At 35.4% G+C, this 20,359-nt stretch overlaps 1 protein-coding gene across 1 annotated transcript in view; it reads left to right on the forward strand.

Annotated features, from left to right (window-relative positions):
* NSD3 (nuclear receptor binding SET domain protein 3) overlaps positions 1–20,359 on the forward strand; it is a 133,283-nt gene that overhangs the window by 1,366 nt on the left and 111,558 nt on the right. The gene's annotated exons all lie outside the window — the stretch shown is intronic.

A 20,359-nucleotide genomic window follows, 5' to 3' on the forward strand; every position in this document is an offset into this window, starting at 1 on the left:
GGCAGGAGAGGTAGAATTGGACAGGAGATGGAGTGGCACTGAGCTGGGAATTGGGAGTAGTGGTGGGATGGGGGCGGGGATGTAAATGGGAAAAGGGGGAGGGACAGGGAATGGGAAGAAGAGTTGGGTCTGAAGATTTAGAGATCTGGGTGGACCGACTTGGGGAGGTTTGGGAGTGGAGTGTGTAAACGAGCAGTCTGGGAGAATGGTGTAGAATTTGCGGGAGAAATGGGGCATCTAATGTGAATCAAGGGAGACAAGAGGGAATGATAGTAGAGATGGGTTAGGAAAAGGGATGAGAAATGATTAAGAAACAGAGTAAGGAAACTGCGAGGGATATTACACAGGGATAAGACAGGAAATTAACTGAATGATGAGAGGGACGAGGACGACTGACCAAGCGTCAGAGGGAGAAAAACAAGCTGTTAGGAAGAGAAAGTCTTTTGTTCCTATATTTGTGTGTATTCTGTTTCTTTGAAGGCTAACGAACAGGGAAGCTAGTGGTTATGGTGCTGTGATTGGTGTGAAATGGGGAGGTATGGGTTTTACTGCGTTGAAGGAGGAGGAGATGTGCTTATGTGATGGTAGGGAGATGGGGAGAGACCTGGCCACAATTTGATGGTTTTGGTGAAGGAGTGAAGACTATTCCCATTTAAAGGGGGCAGGGGCAGCCATGTTTGCTGCCAGGCACTGCAGTGTAAATAAATTCCATCTCCTTTCCGACATCAATATGAATCTGGAAGGGACCTCTTTCTTTTTCTGTTCACGAGCTGTTCCTTTACATCTTAGGTCCTGTAAAATTATTCATAACCACCAAAAGAGGTAGTGACGTTTTCAGTCTTGTGTATTTTGCTGCCCACCCCCTGGCTCCCTCCCCCCATCCCCTTTCTCCATCTGGTTGCAATTAAAGCATTGTGGTGAACTGCAGTGTAAAAATTAACCCTTTTAATAAAATTAAAACTGGATTTTTTATTAGTCGAAGAAATCATTACTACTCTAATACTTCAAACCTGACCATGATAAGTCTTTCAAATATTGGGAATTCGTTTGTTTCAGAAGCCTCAGTAGCAGTCAACATGTTTTCTGCAATTCTTTAAGTAAACAAGGAAATTGCATCGGTTATTTTACTTGGGCCTGTGCTCTTGGCAAAGCACAGTGTGGGGGTGTGAGAGGGGTAGGAAGATCTTGTGGTAGATTATCTGCTTGTTTTATTTTGAATGTTGGAAAATTAGACGTGTGCATTTTTAAGGGGTGTTTCTGATAGCTTGTACATGATAGGTGTGTTACAAATAGTGTTTGCTTTTTCATGAAAGCTCTTCCTCCCCCATCCCTTCTTTTAGCTTTCATGTAACTAGCTCAATACAATCTCCAAATGCCAGGTTAGCACAGTGCAGTGATCTGTGAAGTAATAAGCATGCAGTTCTTAGAGCCTCATTGAGGTGCCAATTATTTTTAGTTAGAACTTCAGGTTACTTTGAGGAAAACTCTTTAGTGTATCCAAATGTAATAACTTGTGTGATTTGAAATAGTTGCTATTCTAAAGGCTTAAATCCGGACAAACTTAACCTTAGATAAATTGTTATGAAATATTTTAAATATTAAAAGAAATAAATGTGACTTTTTGGTTTTGGTTTATAGTTATAATTAGAGTAATCCAAACTTTGTTACATCATATTGATGTGAAAACTGTTCTCTAACCAGGATGTCCAGTTAAAACTGCAGTATGATTAAAACCAGTTGTACTACGTATTGATTTAATCTGCTTTAGTGGCAACCGTTCTCTCAGCTTTATAGAAGTTTAGGATGTGTTCTCAATATGTTGTAAAAAGGTCAATTAAGTGCTTTATGAGTGTGCTTTTGGTGTAAAGGCTAGATTTAAAATTAACTCAATAACATTTAGTCTGGAATTTAATTTGCAGGTGAGTCTTATTTTATTTCTTCCATGTGATTGAGGTGCTACTTGTGGTTAATTGGTAATTTCTGTTCACAAATAGTCAATGATATACAGTGAGAAAAATGAGATACGTATTAAAATAGAAAAAATGATATCCAAGGATTGATTTACTCAAAAATATGTAGCCCTATGTATTAAGCATAGGGTTCCTGGCCCAGCTATCATGAATATGTGAGTATTCTGGTTTCTTGGACAAATATTTATATAATAAAAGACAAGGCTACTCTAGTTAGATTGCACATACGTAAAGTTCAAAGTTTGGTTACCATTTTTATTAGCCCATCCACTATTACCTGTGATGGCTTTTTTTTTTTTTTTTAATAAAATGCTCTCATGCACTGATCTTATTGAATGTGTTTTAGGTAAAGGAAACTGCTTATCTGTGAATGGTAATTCCTCAATGGTTAAATCTGTTTACTAGGACACCAATTTTTGGAGTTCATAATAGATTCACAACAGTCATAACAATAATACAGATATTGTGCTTTACAAAGTGCTTTGCTAATTATCTTTCATATATGATCCTTTTTTCTCCCAACAGTTTCATGAGGTTGGTCTTCATAATAAAGGATACTTTCACATAGAGAGAAACTGAATCTCTTTGTATTTACAAATGCAGAAACAGGTTAAGTGATTTGCTAATATCTCACTGATGGTGAATAAAAAAGTTACTATTTGAACCCAGGTCTTTTCTAATTACAGATACTGGCTTAAACTTTTAGTTTCTTTAAAATTATATAAAATGTTGCTTTTGGTCATTATTTAAATTTCTTTTGAAAAAGTATAGAAGACCAAGAAGTTAAAAAAAAATTAACTCCACCATTCCATTGTGAAGTTTATGTGTCCTAAATAAATTTTGTACTTATGTGTATCTTTCTTAAAATACATACACCGTGTATACTTGTGTATAAGCCAAGTTTTTCAGCACATTTTTAATACAGTTTTTGTGGTAAAATTAGGTGCCTCGACTGATATTCAGGTCAGCTTATACTCCAGTATATACGGGTAAGTGGAGTTATGCTGTCTGTATTTTTGCTTAATTCACCTTAACAGGCTATCTGGGAAATCCTTTCAAGTAAGCATATGTTTTCTTTAAGGCATTGTGGTATTCTGCCATTTGGAATATTGACATTTAAGTTATTTCCATGTTTTTACTATTATAAGTAATATAGTATGCCCTGAAATAATTCTCTAACATCCTGTTTGCAAGGAAGAGATATTGTTGAACTACTGTATTTTACCAGAGAGAAAAACAAGGCTAGAAAGGTTAAGTCCAGGATTTTGGTGACAAACCTGTTACTTTGGCTCTTTGTAAGCATGTCATATTACCTCCTTCTTGTGAAAGGATTTTTTTGGTCTTATTCTTTTCTATGAAAGCTCAAGGTGAAAGGGACTACTCAAGGTTAGAACTGATTAGGATGAGCTAGCATGTGAATAAGTTGCAGTTATGCAAGAGATCTTGCTTGTACTTTTTAATACTTTGTTTACTATGTTGTACATAATGAAGAGAAGTCAAAAAGTACTGCTAAGTAGAGTTTGTTTATACACGCACGGATTTACTTCAAACAAAACTTGTATAAACATGTCTGTGATCAGTGGATGGCTGCAGACAAGTTCTCTTAGTAATACATTTGTCTTACTTGGTCCAATCAAGAGTGACTTCTGAGGGGATCTTCCAGGCCAATTAAATTCAAGATACAAATCAGCTTACAAGGTTATGGTGACTTTTTTGGCTGTCAAACACTGATAACGTTTCTGAACGGACATGGAGGTCTTATTAAGAAGTCATTTTTAACAACTGAACGTTCCATTGTTGAGAAAAAGACCAGGAAAGTTGCCCCAAAGAAATGTTTGCCATCATGAGAAGGGACCTGTTCATTGTTTAATGGTACCAGGGTTCTTCTGAGAGAATTTCATTGACAAACCTTACCCTATCCACCCTACAACCCTGATCTTGCCCCTTTTTGTTCCCTAAACTCAATATTTAAAAGGAACACATTTAAGTCCCTTGAGGATGCAAAACCTGCTGTTTTGATGTCGTTTAAATGAAAGAGCCCAGAATTCTTTAGGAAAGGGTTACAGAGATGGAAACAGTATATTCAGAAGTGTATAAACCTGGCTAAACTATATGTTTAAGGACAGTAGTTTCACATTTTGATTTCTCGTTTGTTTTTAAATAAAGGTTTCTGTGATTTTTTTAAATCATCTTCATATGTGCACAAAATATATGTGTAAATAAATCATATCTGAGTTACTCTGAAGTTTGTGTTTTGTATAATGAAGTATTTTGGCAGAATTTTTTTTGTTTTAATAAAATTATCAATGAAATAAGAAAGCAATGAATTAAATAAAAGGGCCATCATGGCTTTAAAAAGGACTTGAAACGAAAATTGAGATCCTTCCATGTTTTGAAAAATGAGCTAAAAACATCTCAACAAATTTTAGCAACCACTGTTGACAATTTTGTTTATTTTAAATTTGTCTAGAAGAAAGTGGTTACCATAGATTCTTGTTTATTGGGTTCTTTTAGTATAAAATAGAGTCTTGTTAATTTAACACTTAAATAAAATTAAAAGCATACAGCTTTTTTAAAAATTAGAATTTGATATCCATAAAATCTGTTTCTCATAATATTTTTATTTTAAAGCAACCAAACAATCTTTAATATTTTTGAAATGACAACTAAGATGACTTATACCTTGATTGGTATATACAAATATTAGTTTTAATGAATGGCAAGTTTTATTTTTGCCAGCTAATCTTTTTATAAAATTACTAAGCACAAATTTGAGAAATTGATTAAATTAAAGCTACCTAATAGATAGGGCTTTCTACTCCCATAAGGAGTTACAGTGTCAGAAACTCTCTCGTTGTACTCTGTCCTAACAGGTTCACTATGAATGGGCATCAACTCCATGGCAGTGAGTTTGTTTATGCTTGAATACATTTTCCAAGCCTCCTTGGTAGTGCTGTCAGATAAGTGTTGGGCTGTTCATCTTAAGGTTAGCAGTTTAAATCCACCAGCTACTCCTTGGGAGAAAGATGAGGCTGCCTGCTCCAGTAAAGATTTTCAGCCTTGGATTTAACTCAGTGGCAGTGAGTTCTTTGTTTTAAAATACATTTCCTAAAATGCTCTTGACGTGCTTGTTAACATATTTTTACTGTTGGCTTTAGTAAGTCCCCTAATACTTTGTTCTCTAAACTTTATGTATTTTGTTGTTTCTGAGAATATATACAGCCGAACATAATCAAAACAATCCAGTCATTTCTACATGTCCCCCATTTAGTGACATTGATTACATTCTTTGAATTGTGTAACCATTCTCACCCTCCTTTTCTGAGTAGATCTTCACTCATTAACATAATCTCACTACCCTCTCAGGTACCCTCTCAGTTCTTCAAGGATTATAATGTTGAAGGCAGTTCTTTTTTTATTAGTCAAAACTTTTGTTTGGATTTATGAAGCCTTCACCATATAGTTTTGATTTCAGTTTTGAAGATTATTTCAGGGCAGTATTTTCAGAGATTTATCCACTCTCCATGGTTCCAATCCATGAGAATTTGAAAATTTGTGCTGTTTTCTGTTTTATTTATTTATCATTTTATTGGGGGCTCTTAACAGCTCTTAAAACAATTCATACATCCATTGTGTCAAGCACATATGTTTCAAAACATTTTCTTTTTTACTTGAGCCCTTTGGTATCAGCTTCTTATTTTTTTTCCCTCCTCCAGCTTCCCACCCTCATGAACTCTTGATAAATTATAATTTTCATATCTTACCCTTTCGCTATCTCCCTTAACCCATGTTTCTGTTTTCTGGCTTATTTTAAATCAGGGTTTCAGTGAACAAAATGTTCAGTACTCGTACCTATGCACCATCCAGTTATTCAGGTCTCATGGCAAAAGAAGCAATAGTTCATGGAGGCAAATAGACACTTTCCTCCTTTCTCTGTTCTTTTTGAATAAAGACCAATTGTGACTTGAAAGTTTCTGAGACCACGGGCTCTTTATACCTAAATACATTATTAGGTTCATTAGCTGGGATGCCCTATGAAACCATCATCCTAAACCAAGGAACCAAATCCCATGCTGTATTTGGTTGTACATATATAACCTCCACACCTGTGGGGTTTTTTTTGGTGGGTGGTGTGGAGTGTGGGTCATTATTGTGACTGGATCACATGATTTTTGCCAGTTCAATCTTTTAATCAGTGTACAACTTATTGATAGCAATTATAGTAATCAACTGCAACCCTACCCTTAGTCAATGTGATTTTAAAAACAAATGCTTCTAAGGTATGCTGTATCTGAAAAGTGTGCATGAAAAGAATTTTAATTTTTGTGAATTTAGAAAATGTTTAGTTTTTACCATGAAAATAAGTGATACTTGTAAAATGTATTTCATTATTGACAAGTTCTTGAAGTTGAAAAACTCTTTGATAAGGACTGCTGGCCAAAAAAAAAAAAAAGATTGCTAGCTTATTTTTAGGTTTTAGATATGGTTCGGTATTATTAGCAAATCTACAATGATTTCTCTTTTTTCCTCCTTTTAATATCTTATTACTAAGATCTACTTTCCATCAAGAATTAGAGCTGTATCAAGGAGAAAGAATAAGAAAAGAAAACAATTTAATGTTCATAGAGCTTCCACTTTAATCATTTGTAGCAAAAAGAAAACATATCTAATAATTTTTATTTACATGGCATCTACATAGATGTTTGGAAAAATTCCTACTTGTTTACTTTTTACAACCCTTTTATGATCCATGGAACATTTATTGCCTATTGGACATTTTTAGAGTGTTAGGTTTCTTGGGAAGAGACTGTGCCATTGTAATACATGCTGGGGGAAGAGGGAGTTCCTATAGCACTCGTGACTCTTAGGAAATAAACCACAGCCCACTAATTCTTTACCATTTGGGATATATATGTCCCACATAATTGTTTCAGAATCTGTTACTTCAAAAAATATTTCCCCTCCATACCAGCATGCATTTTATTACTGAAAACACTTGGTGTCAACGAAAAATTCAAAGCAGATAACTATTCAGTGATGAGAATTAAATATGAAATTATAAAGTACATGAATTATTCAATACAGTTTACAGATGTTAAAGACTGAGATTTGAGGGACATATTGGGCTAAGTAGACTACCATAGTGCAAAACCATCAGGTGTCAATCTGATTACTTTTGCTTTATTTTAAAATTTTGTCCTGATTTTTTTCCCTCAAAGTTTGCATTATCCTTATTTTAATAGATAACTAAACATTAATTAACAAAGCACCTTTCTTCCATAAAAACCAAACTCACTGCTACAAAGTTGATTCCAATTCTGTAGGACAGTGGAACTACTATTTTGGGTTTTCAAGACTGTAAATCTTTTTTAAAAATCATTTTATTGGGGGCTCGTACAACTCTCATCACAATCCATATATCCATTCATTGTGTCAAGCGCATTTGTACATTTGTTACAAGGCTGCAAATCTTTATAACACAAGAAAGCTTCATCTTTCCTGCTTTTTTATTTTGCTATTATAAATATATATGTATATATATATTCTCAAATATATATGCAGATTTTTTTAAAATTTGGGAAATGGTTACTGGGATTTTGTGGGTGAAATAAAGTTAAGTTTATCAAATTGACTTGAAATAAAGAATATTTTAGTGTACTTTAGGCAGCCCCTCATGGAGCAGTGGTTAAAAGTGCTTGGCTGCATGCCAAAAGGTCTGTGATTGGAAACCACTAGCTGCTCCATAGCACAAAAATAAGGCAGTCTGCCTTTTTAAGGATTTATAACCTTCAAACCCTAAGGAACAGTTGTACTCTGTCCTACAATATGCTGCGCTATTAGAAATGCATCTGCTTGGTCATTTTAAAAAATAATTAGAAAGCGAGCGTCATGTAACCACTACTCAGGTAATAAACTCTTAAGAGCTGCAGAGGCAGCTATATTATTGCTTTTCTGATTTTGCCATGTGAGTAGTCAGACTTTAGGGATAAATGTCTGCTGATGCCCTAGTTATTTTTGTTTTTTTTTTAATCCAAAAAGTCTGAAAAATTCATACCCCAAGGAGTCAGTGAATATTAAAATGGAATGTGTGTGTGTCATTGAGTGATTTCCAATTTGTAGCCACATTGTATGCCAGAGTGGAACCGCTGCACAGGCTTTCTTGGACTATCATCTTTGGGGGAACAGGCCTTTACTCTGGAGGAGCTGGCATTTTGCTAATAGTGGAATGCTTAGCAATTGCTCCACCACCTTTCCTTAAGAAGAAAGGAAACGAAATAGCCAGTTTTTGTTGTTGTCAAAAAGCAAATCCTAAGTAATGCAAAACAGCCTCCTAACATTTAGTGCCATCATTTTTTAGTTGTAAGCATTTAATGATTTGACATTTTGCTGCCTAATTAACAAATGTGGAAGACAAAATACTTTGGAGTGTTTGGAATTGGCCTTTTTATACAAATGTTTTAATACTTGTTTTGTATAAAATAATTATTTGCTAACTCAAAGATTAGGAGCTCTGGGTGGCCATAGTGTGTTACATACTGAGTTGCTATCTACAGGGTCACTTGTTTGTATGCACCAGCCACTCTACTGGGGAAAGATGAGACTCTACTCCTAGAAAGATTGAAGGCACAGAAACCCAAAGGCAGTTCTACTCTGCCTTACAGGCTTGCTGTGAGTCAGAATTGACTTGATGGCAATGACATTTTAAACTCAAAAGAGTAAAGTGAAAACTAAACAATGACTTTTTCTGAGAAAATGTCAATTTGCGTATATTGTTATTCATCTGCTAACTAATTTGATAAAAATTAGTTTGACCCTCTTGCTTTCACATTAATGTAACTACTTAAAAATTGTTAACCTAAAAAGCAATCAGTAGTGGCAATGTGTGCTTGACCCTTCACCCTTGGTGCCTCTTGAATCTTACAGGTTAGGGTTGTCTTTTGGCCAGGTGAACCCAATTTCTTTTGAAGCTGGAGCAACTTCACTGGGCTTCCCTGACCTTTCAGAATCTACATAGTTTTCTTACATGTTAAAACCAAAGGAAAGGTTAAGTGTTAAGTCTTAATTATGCTAACAGAAAGTTAGATTTTTTTTTCCTTTTCTGTTGATAACTGCTGAACAGTATTTATATAAGACAGCAATGTGGTCTTGGAGAAAATAATTTGTATAGCATAACTGCATACATAAATTAAAGCCTTTATTTGTTATTAATATGTGTCCCTAAGCTATCTGCCTTTTTTGATAATCTTTGTAGGATCCAAATGCATTACAATACTGTATTTCATATTTGATTATGGTTAAGAACTTTTTACTGTGTTTTAGTGTATCTTTGAAATCTTTCCTGTAATGCAGCAATAAATATCTTTTTTCACTTTCACCAAAGATTAAATATATTCCTTGCTGATTTTCCTCTGCAAAGATGGAAACAATTATTTTAAGTCTTGAAATGAACATATATCTTGAATTTTTTTAGATATGGAAGCAAACCTGATTTAAACAACTCACTGCTAGCGAGTCGGTGCCGACCCATAGTGACTCTAAAGGACCGGTTCCAACTGCCCCTTTGAGTTTCCAAGAGTGTAACTGTTTATGAGTATAGAAAGCCCCATCTAAACCCAGGGTGGATGAGCCCTACAGGACCAGTGGTGTGAGTGGCGAAACAGGGAGGGCAAAGGGAGAATGGGTAGGAAAGAGGGAACCGATTACAAGGAACTATATGTGACCTCCTCCTGGGGGACAGACAACCGAAAAGTGGGTGAAGGGAGATGTCAGATAGGGCAAGATATGACAAAGTACCAATTTATAAACTATTAAGGGCTCATGAGGGAGGGGGGAGCAGGGAGGGAGGGGAAAAATGAGGACCTAATGTCGGGGGTTTAAGTGGAGAGAAAATGTTTTGAGAATGATGTATAAATGCGCTTTACACAATTGATGTGTGTATGGATTGCGATAACAGTTGTAGGAGCCCCTAATAAAATGTTTAAAAAAAAAAAAAAGAAAGCCCCATCTTTTTCCTGTGGCACAACTGGTGGTTTTGAACTACTGACTCTGGTTAGCAGCCTAACATAACCATTATACCACCAGGGCTTCTTAAGGGGACTTCAGAAAGTTTGTGGGAAAATTGCATTATCTTTTTTTTTTTGCATTATCTTTTAATGTCATTTTTCATAAATGATTTGATACCCCTTGTGTTTTATTTATTTATTTAATTTTTTTGCAATTTAAATTGTTTACCATTCCCTTATTGGTAGTTAGGCAGTTTGCAATTTTTGGATAGAAATTGATGAATATCCTTACACATTGAAAAAAAAATTCTGTGTGACTGTTTCATTGCAATAATTTTTTAGATATTAAAAACGAAATATTTTTAAAACTTGTAATAAAGATTTACAAGTTCTTAAAAAATTAATAACTATTGAAATATAATTCACCATTTTCAAATGTATAAGTCAGTTATTTTTAGTATAATCACAAGGTTATGCAGCTATTAGCACAATCTATTTGAGAGTATTTCTAGGAAGATTTTTCTCAATTTAACCTCCCAGCAATATCAGAAAAGTTTTTTTGAAATAAAAATGTTAGTTGTAACTTTTAAAGTGTAGTGCAAATATACAAGAACACAATAGGTAAAAAAAGAATACAATAGTTGTGTGATGTATACTTTATATTCATTTATGAATGAGATTTTAGAGAGACTTGCATGAAAATAACATACTCATATGCACCATGTTAGGAAAGCTGACATAAAAATTTAAGCTTATGAAACAAAATGTGAGGAATTGTAAAATCATTTTCCTGTTGTTTAGTTACCTTTATTGAGAGAACTTTGTATTTTAAATGTTTCTTTTAGTTCAAATTTTACTTGGAAATATCTTATTTTAGAAGACATCTATGAAAAGTACTATTTGCCTGTATATTACTGTGGTGAGCTTACATAGAAAGTGTTTTATTTTTACTAAAAAGATTTACTTTGCCTTAACTGCATTCCTGAATGTTGTTCTGTTTGCTTTAAGTCATTTGACAAGCCTTTTTTTTTTTTTTTAAAGTAGGTGGGCAGTAGAGTATAGGGCACAAGTGTCAAGGATACTTGAGTTCCAGATCCTCCTTCATGCCTACCACTAAGGTTCAGTTCTGTTTCTAAATGGATGCTAAATTTCCTACTTTGAGTTAGAAGGATGTAATTTAGAAGTGTTGGAGTGTAACCAGTACTGTACAAGAGGTGTGAGTGATCATTTAAGGGGGCTTCAAAAAGTTTGGGGGAAATTCCATTATCTTTCAATTTCATTTTCCACCAACTTTTTGACATCTCCTCATGCATAAAAAGTTTTAAACAATGGAAGTATTTCATGCAAAATGAACTGATTTTTAGTGACCTGTTTAATGAGTGAAGAAATGAACCAAGTTAACCTTTACTTTCATAGAACTTCAAAGTGGAATATTAACTAATACTTAAACAGCATCTGCATGAATAAATCATTGGATAGAAATGATTATGAACAGAGTCACCGTTTCTATCCAAGTTGACTTCTACTGTTATTACAACTTTATAATCGCTGTAGCTTTAGCAAAGATTAGTGTTATGATTAAGCAAATAGATGAGAATTTAAATATACAATGTGAAGTTCCTAATTTCAATTTTTATTGGGCATTTTATTCTAAATGTTGAAAATAATTGAATGTAAAATACCAAAGTGATAGACCTGGTAAGCCTAACAAACTGATCTATATAAGAAACATAAGATTACTGAGTTATTATTATAAATGCTATTAATAATAATACTTTAATTTTGTCATATAATTTCTATTATATGTTCTCTTTGCTAACGGAAATGGATAGCACAAAGCAAATGAAAGTAAAATTTGAGCATTTGAAAAATGTTAAGAACCAATATCAGGAGCTATTTTCTTTTAAATACCTTCAAGGTTTGTTGGGTAAAGAGGCAGGAGAAATTAGTGGATGAACTTGGTAGTTTACTAGAGTTTGTAGGTTACTAGATTTCAAGACAACTGATAGAAGTTGTAAGTCTTAGTTTGTCTTAATTTTCAGCGTGAGCCAGCTATCTTGCCATAAAGACGTGGAAATAGTGTATGTAATTTTTTTGAAGTGGTAATACCGTGTCTGTTGTTGCTGGGTGTAGTCAAAAACAAAGTCAAGACAGTTGAGGTTAAACCAGATAGATAAAGGAAATAGGGTGTCTTACTCTAGTACGTTTGTATTGGTAACAGGCAGTTCAATAACAGTGTGGTTTAGTCAGAAAAACAAATAGGAACTACACAACCACCTGAAAGGTTGTGTAATTTAATGGAATCACAGTCAAGGGAAAATTAAGTCTAGTGGCAGGGTTTATAGTTAGGTGAGATAGTGTTTCAGTGTTTGGGTAGTTACATTCTGATTGTGCTGGTCATATCGTAACACAAGAGAGACAGTCATCTTTCTTGTAACAGTTTTAATAGAAAAGTGAAAGTTAAAAAATATATTTGGGGTACAACAATACTAAAATTAAGCAGATTGTTGAGTCATAACAGTTAATAGTTTTAAAAATAGTTTAGTAGTATTAACTCAGGAAATAAAAAATAAGAAAAGGCAGAGTTTCTCTAATATACTTTGAGAACTTTGTAGAGAGCAATATTATTGGCAGTCATGCAGATTTTAGAGAAGTATTGGTTGTAATTTTCATATGCTTGTTTGATTTTACAAATTTTGAACATCTTTAAATAATAATAAATATGATAGGTGAGACTTTAAAGCTAAGTTTTTAAGCTATAAATATTCACGTTGGAATGAAAACTCATGCCATACCTTTTTGTGCATTGATAACTAGGAGGAATTGCAGTCCACATCCCTCCCCATTGTTTGAGGTCATTTTAAGTATTTGGACCACCAGATTTATCTGCCTCCTGGGATATAGATGAATATGTGAAAGCCCATATAAAGCACATCTTTTCAAAATGTATGCAGTTAAGTCAGAGGTATGTTAAGAACGGAAGTTGACATCAGAGTATGCACTTTATTTTGTGGGTCTTTTGCCACTGCACTTCTCTGAGTCTGTCTTATCCTAGAATACAGGTAAGGTTGCTTAACTGCCCTTCTTGTGTGGTTTTCAAATACCTGCTTTATTCATCCTAACATCAATACTATTCATTAATTTCTAAAAGAAGAAGGAAAGTGCTTTTTATTAACTTTCGGCTTTATTTGGGCCAAATTTGAAAAATAATAGAAATCAGTACTGTCCTGTAATAATTTTTGCCATAATGGAAATGCTCTATGTCTTTTGCTTTCCAGAATGGTAGCTACTAGTCACACATGGCTGTTGAATGTTAGAATGTGACTAACGTGACTGAAGAATTTGATTTTAATTCATTCATGTGTAAATAATCACATATGGCTAGCACACAGATTTAGATATTCTTAGAGAAGGAAAAGAAGTAGAAGTGGGGTTATTTTCACATTCTTTGTTCTTGTGATTACTGTATTTGTGTGTTTTTGTTGGGTTTTAAAAAAATCTCAGGGGGAGGGGGGAAAAAAGGAAAATGAGCTGATTCCGGGAACCCAAGAGGCAAGGGAATTTTGGGAATGATGAGGGCAACAAATGTATAGATGTGCTGAACACAATTGATCTATGTATTGTGATGAATTGTATGAGCCCCAATAAATTGATTTTTTAAAAAAATCTCACTTTTCCAAAATGCTCACTTAGATAGTGTATAAGCCCACTCACAGGAAACAACACTAGATGCTTGAAAACCAGAGTATTTTAAAAAGTTCTTTTATTTTATGTAATTATTAACAGTCTACAGACTGCTGACTCAACGAAATGATTTAAATGTGGAATATATTGCTTTCACTTCCATAGTATTTTGGACTGATTATATATGGTTAAATCATGCTTAAGAGTTCAGTTTTGTATTACATGGAATACTTGACTAACGTGATCTTAACATGAAAGCAGAGATACTGTACCAGAAGCCCTTTTCTCCACATGCCTTCCTCCAGCCATTCTTTGTGACTCATTGTTGTTGCCATTGTTAGATGCTGAGAAGTTGATTTTAACTCAGTTACCCTAGGTGACAGGAGGACTGTTCCATAGGGTTTTCTCAGCTATAATTTAAAAAAAAATTATTGGGAGCTCTTACAGATACAACATTCCATAGTTCAATCATATCAGGCAGTATTGTACAATTGCTACCACAATCAGTTTCAAAACCTATTCTTCTTGAACTCCTTGACATCAGCTCCCCTTTATCCCTTCCCTCCCCCATCATACCGCCCAGGAACCCTTAGTCTCCCCCCCCCCAGAATAGTTTTGTGTGTGTGTGCGCGTGTACGCCGTATCTTACATAATCCAACATGTCAGTTCACATACAATTCTGTTGTTTGATCCCACCAAGTTCTCAGCTATAATCTTTACAAGAGCAGATCACCAGATCTTTATATTACAGAGCCACTTGGTGGATTTCAACCCCCAAACTTTAAGTTAGCAGCAGAGCACTTCTCAGCCATCAGGGCTCCTTTTAATTCCATTAGTCCTTTTTATAACAACTGAGCCTTCAGTCACTCGATTATATTACTCTTATATAGTAGCTTAGTCATTAGTTGAGATTTTCTTAAGTCAGGTACATGAGACTACTAACCTAAAGGGTGGCAGTTTGAATCCATGCAGAGGCAATTTAGGAGACAAGCCTTTTAATCTGCTTTCAAAAGGTGACAGCCTTGAAAACTGTGTGGAGCAGTTCTATTCTGTACACATGGGGTTGCAGTCGTTGGAATCAACTTGATGGTAACTAACAAAAGCAATTATTTACACTTACAAAAACTTTCTAATGAATACAGATTATTTGCTAGAAAAAATACTGGCTTAATGGATTCTTTGAGAGGCTTTTTCTTTTTAAATAATCATGACGATATATTTAAATTAACAGATTTTAAAGATTGGTTAATGCAGTCTTTACAACTACAGGTTTTCTTTTCCCCTACATATTTTTGCAAAAAATAGCAACAAAATCCATTGCAGCCTGGAGATTTTGATAATCAAAAATTGAGAATCTTGAATACAGTAAGAGTAAGTATCTTGGTAATTAAAGGCATATGATAATGGCTTTACTGCCATTTTGTTATTTGCATCAGATCTAAGTAGAATGAAAGTTAACCTCAGAGGATAGAAAGCAACAATGGCTATACCAAAACAACCAAAAGTAATTATTTCCATTTTTTCATGTGTAAAAAGCAGCTAAAATCTAATGGCTTTTCCTGGCTGTCCAAAAATAAGTTGTAGGTCATATTAGCACATTTATATTCATACATAGGGTTGGGTAAGACTTCTTTTTAGTGATCGTTTCTGTTTTAATTCCATTGCTGTCAAATTGTTCACAACCCTGAAGAGCTCTGGTAGCATAGTGGTTACAAGTTGGCCTGCTAACTACAAGGTTAGTAGTTCGAAACCTCTAGCTGCTCTGACAGAAGAGGCTTTCTATGCTGTAAAGAGTTACAGTTTCAGAAATCTACAGGGTCAGTTTTACCCTAGCCTATAGGATTGCCATTAGTTGGAATCAACCTGCAGGCAGTTAGATTATTGTTTGAAGATTTTTGTCATAACAACCCTATACCACAGATAGGAACAGCCACGAAGGCCTTCTCAGGTAGAAATCTTCATGGGAGCAGACTTCCTCATCTTTCTCCTGAAGAGCAGCTGGTGGGTTTGAACTGCCTACTTGTAGCTAGCCCTGAGCATTTTAACCACTGTTCTACCCAGGGCTTCTATTATTTTAGGTTCTGCAAATCTTAAATGGATAAATCTGAAAAGAGTCCCTTCTGCCCCCATTAAATCCTTTATAGCGCTATTAGTGAAACTGCAGGCACAAAGTGTTTGGAAATGGTTTCAGATGCCCTTACATATTCAGTTTCTGTTACTGATGTAATAGATTTAGTGGCTTTAAAAAAATCACATTTCACAGTTTAGAGGTCAGAACGTATCAGTTGTGTTCTTTCTGGACCCTCTAGGGGATATGTGTCCTTGCCTTTTCCAGCTTCTACAGGCACCCACATCTTGGCTTGGGCTCTCCTGCGGCAAAGCCAGCTGCATGGAGTCTTCAAATTTCTGCCTAACTGTGACCCTCCTGCCTGTTTTTGTGTTTTTTTTCCCACCTATTAGGACCCTTGAGATTATATTAAAGACTCTCAGATGATACAGGATAATTTTTCCACCTCAAGATCCTTTATCACACTTGGAGTGATTCTTTTGCTATATAAAAACAAATAATCAAACTCATTGTTACTGAGTTGCTTCTAACTCATATTGACCCAATAGGAGAGAGTAGAGTTGTCCCAAAAGACTGCCCTCCCCCCCTCACCCCCCCCAGGGTTTCTGAGGCTGTAAATCATTACAGAGACTGTCGCTCTCTTCAGAGCGGCTGGTGGGCTCAGATTGTTAGCCTTTAAGTTAGCAGCTGAGTATTTTACCACAAGTCACATCACCAGGGCATGTGGTAAAGGTCATGACGCAAGATTGCCTGGGTTTGCATCTTGGCTGTGCCATCTATTATATGTGTGACAAGTCACCTAACCAGTCTGTTTCACTTTCCTCATCTATAAAATAGAGATTTGAGTAACCTACCTTGTGAGGGTTTTCTGGGGATTAGATGAGGTATGAGCATTTGGAACATTTCATTTAAGTGCTCAGTAAATGAGACTGCTTTATTTGAAATATTTTATAAGTATTTTTCTAATTTCAGAGAGACATAGATTAAATCTATACATCTAGATTTAAGCTTTTTTTTTTTTTAACGTTTTGAATACTCTGGAAAACGTCGGTACAAATTGGGTGTAAGCTGAATGATTAAGAATATTTCCTAGGCATCAACCAAGTCCACATGGAAGCACAATAGCCTATGTGATCCAAGTATTGTAAGTAATAAAACCCAAATCTGAAGGAGGGAATGGTATCAGACCTTAAGCTTAAACACCTGGTTTGCAGAAGGCTATGGATGATAATGGAAGCCCCAAACCTATTTGCAGGATTCCCACATGGATTAACTTTCCAATGAATCCCCTCTCACCATAGTTGAGGGATATGAATAGCCTTGCTAACAGACAGCATTGTAAAATTGATTATGGCAGATGCAGTAAGGCTAAAATGAATTTTCATTTGATCTTAATTCCTATTTTTTTTTAATCTTAATTCCTTTTAAAGTTGTTTCAGTTTTTAATATTTTCGGCTTTGATTCAGGTTTTTCTTTGTTTTGTCTAATCGTTGTTGGTTATTTTTGTTTGTTTGCTGTGTATGATTGTGTTTTTTGTATGATTTCCTGTATAAGAAATCTATAATAAGTACATATATAGAGACAGCAACTGGATAGGAGCATGGGGGGTGGGGCCTGGAAGGAAATGGGGAACTAAAAATAAGTATGAGAAGAGAAAATGTCCTGAAATTGTGGTTATCATTGCATAAATCTTAATATGATTGAATGAACAAATTGTATGATATATGAAGTGTATGCCAATAAAACTTTAAAAAGAATATATCCTTAGTTTATAATTAAATGAATTACTTTTTATTAAAAAATATTTTAAGAATTCCATGTTCATTATAGAACATTACTCATTGCTGACTCTTGTAGGACAAGGTAGAACTGTTCTTGTAGGTTTCCAAGACTGCAACTTATGATAGGAGTATAAAAAGCCTCAACTTTCTTTTGCAGAGAGGCTGTTGATTTTGAACTGCTGACCTTATGGTTAGCAGTGCAATGTGTTGTTACCATTATGCCACCAAGGTTCCTAACTTACAAAACATTTCGGAGAAGAAAAAAACAAAATAGAAAGGAAACAAACTATTAATAATTCCATTCAAGACAGTAATTACTTACATTTTAGTGACCATTTTTCTTAGCGCAGTCCATCTCACCCTGGGACATTTGACACTGTCTGGAGACCATCACAACTGATAGGTAGTGTTAATGGCATCTAGTGGGGAAAGGCCAGGCATGTTGCTAAACAGTCCCCACAGCAAAGAACTGTCTAGCTGACACTGTAAGTAGTGCTGAGGTTGAGAAACCGTGCTCTAGAGAATGAACTCATTATTAAATGTATTGTCTGCTTAGTCTACATCTCTGTCATCTATTTGAGGTATGGATCATTTATTGATCAATGCTTTACATAAAATCCAGAAACTAAAGACCAGGTTTAATATTGGTAACTCATTTTGGCCCTTGAGAAATGTTAGTACTTTTAGAGATTAGTATGACACACATTGTGATGGACTTTCCAAATTAGGTTTCACTGTGAAATGTTTGCGTAATCTTAGATGATGAAGTTGAGCCCTCTTAAGGCAAATTCTTGGGGTGGTTTCATCTATACTTGTAACAGCCAAAATGCATTTTCTTGTGCCTCTAGAATTTGGTTGGAAATAAAGCAATAAGTCAGCAGTTCTCAACTTGTGAGTTGTGACCCCTTTGGGGATCGAACAACCCTTTCACAGGGGCCACCCAATTCATAATAGTATTAAAATGACAGTTATGAAGTAGCAACGAAAATAATTTTATGGTTGGGGGATCACCACAAAATGAGGAACTGTATTAAAGGGTCACAGCATTAGGAAGGTTGAGAACCACTTCAATAAGTGAAACATTCCATCCATCTATTTAGCAGCGTTCTTCATTTTAAATATTACACTAGGCAATGGTAGTAAAGCAAAGAAGAAGGCCTAGTACCTCTGTTACAGTGGAAGTAGTTTGGTTTGGTTGTTTCTCCATGAGTGAGAAGACTCTGCTACACTTTAGTTTGGGAATGAAAAATTAAAATTAATTTATTTTAAAAATTAATTTATGATCTCTGAACATGTTTGTCAATTCTCTTAAACACTTAAGTTACTCATAGGTGTCTCAGATACAGAATAACATTCTAATACAAAGTGATGTGTTTACCACAGGCTTTTAAATTAGTCTGTGAATGATACAGAAAGGAAGTCATTTTACTAGAGTTTCAGATTCTTACGTGATATGTTCAACAGTGATAATATTGTGACAGTTTCTTTTAACCCTGTTAGTAGTGACAGTAGCTTTTACAAACTGAAACAAAAGACAAAGCTTCATTTTATATTATGCCCACTGACTTGGAGAATATGGCTCATAATATCATGTTTATATATTCATATGGAATTATTACTAGACCCATGATGCGTTGTTGTTAGGTACTGTCCATTCAGTTCTGATTCATAGCAACCCTATATATGAGGGTGTACCCAAAAAACCCAGAATTACTCTGGGCAGAGCGGAGCTTTGGTAGTACGCATTTTTCCCATTAGGCAAGCATTGAGCAATTTGCTCTGAGTTAGTGCACCCAGTGAAGTCAACTGAGAAGGTTCTCTGGTCACAGTGAATTTTTTCTTGAAAGCAGTTTCGTTCAAATTTCGTTTTCTGTGATGGCTGATTTAGGAGAACAGTATGCAGCTTTGAAATTTTGTTTCCTGCCTGGGAAAAATTCTGCAGAACCCTTGTGATGTTCAACACAGTTTACAAAGACAACACTATGGGGAAAACTCAAGTGTACTGAGCGGTTTTCTTGTTTCAAAAAAGGTTAAATGTCGATTGCTGACAAATCTCATTCTGGACATCCTGTCAACTTCCCCAAAGAAGGAAAATGTGGACTCAGTGCATTTGGAGTTTGTTCCACAAGGTCAGACTGTTAATCAAGCTTTCTATTTAGAGGGTCTCAAAGTGTGTGACAAAAAAGGCCTGATTTGTTGCAGGGGGCGGGGGGGCTGGTTTTGCCGCCACAATAATCCACCTGCTCATGCAGCTATCTCAGTGCGCCATTTTTTGGCAAAAAGCAGCATGCCTCTCTTGCCCCACACATCTTACTCACCTGACCTTGCTCCATGTGATTTCTTTTTGTTTCCTCAAATGAAGACGGACATGAAAGGACAGTGATTTGATAGCATAGAAGAGGTGAAGTAAAAAACGAGGGAGGGGAGGTACTGTCACTTTCGGTCTTCCAAACAGATGAGTTTCCAAGAATGAAATAGCAGATTTGACAAATGTATTAAGTGTAATGGAGGATACTTTGAAGTGGATAAGGTGGTTTTGTAAAAGAAATTGAATATATAGCCTGGGGGGCGGGGAGATTTGGGGCTTTTTGGGGGGGTACCCCCTCATACAACAGAACAAAACACCACCCAATCCTGTGCCATCTTCAAAATATTTCATATGTTTGGGCCCAGTGTTGCAGCCACTGTGCTACCTTCTCAAGGACCTTCATCTTTTCCACTGCCTCTCCACTTTACCAAGCATGATGGCCTCCTTGAGGAACCGATCTCTCTTGGTACAAATTACGTGTGTGAAATTACGTGTGAAACCAAGTCTTGCCATCCTTGCCTCGAAAGAACATTCCTTTTTTTTTT

The sequence above is a fragment of the Echinops telfairi genome, unplaced genomic scaffold, assembly GCF_000313985.2.
Source record: "Echinops telfairi isolate 266 unplaced genomic scaffold, ASM31398v2 ScPeMD7_9;HRSCAF=40, whole genome shotgun sequence".
Classification (NCBI taxonomy): domain Eukaryota; kingdom Metazoa; phylum Chordata; class Mammalia; order Afrosoricida; family Tenrecidae; genus Echinops; species Echinops telfairi.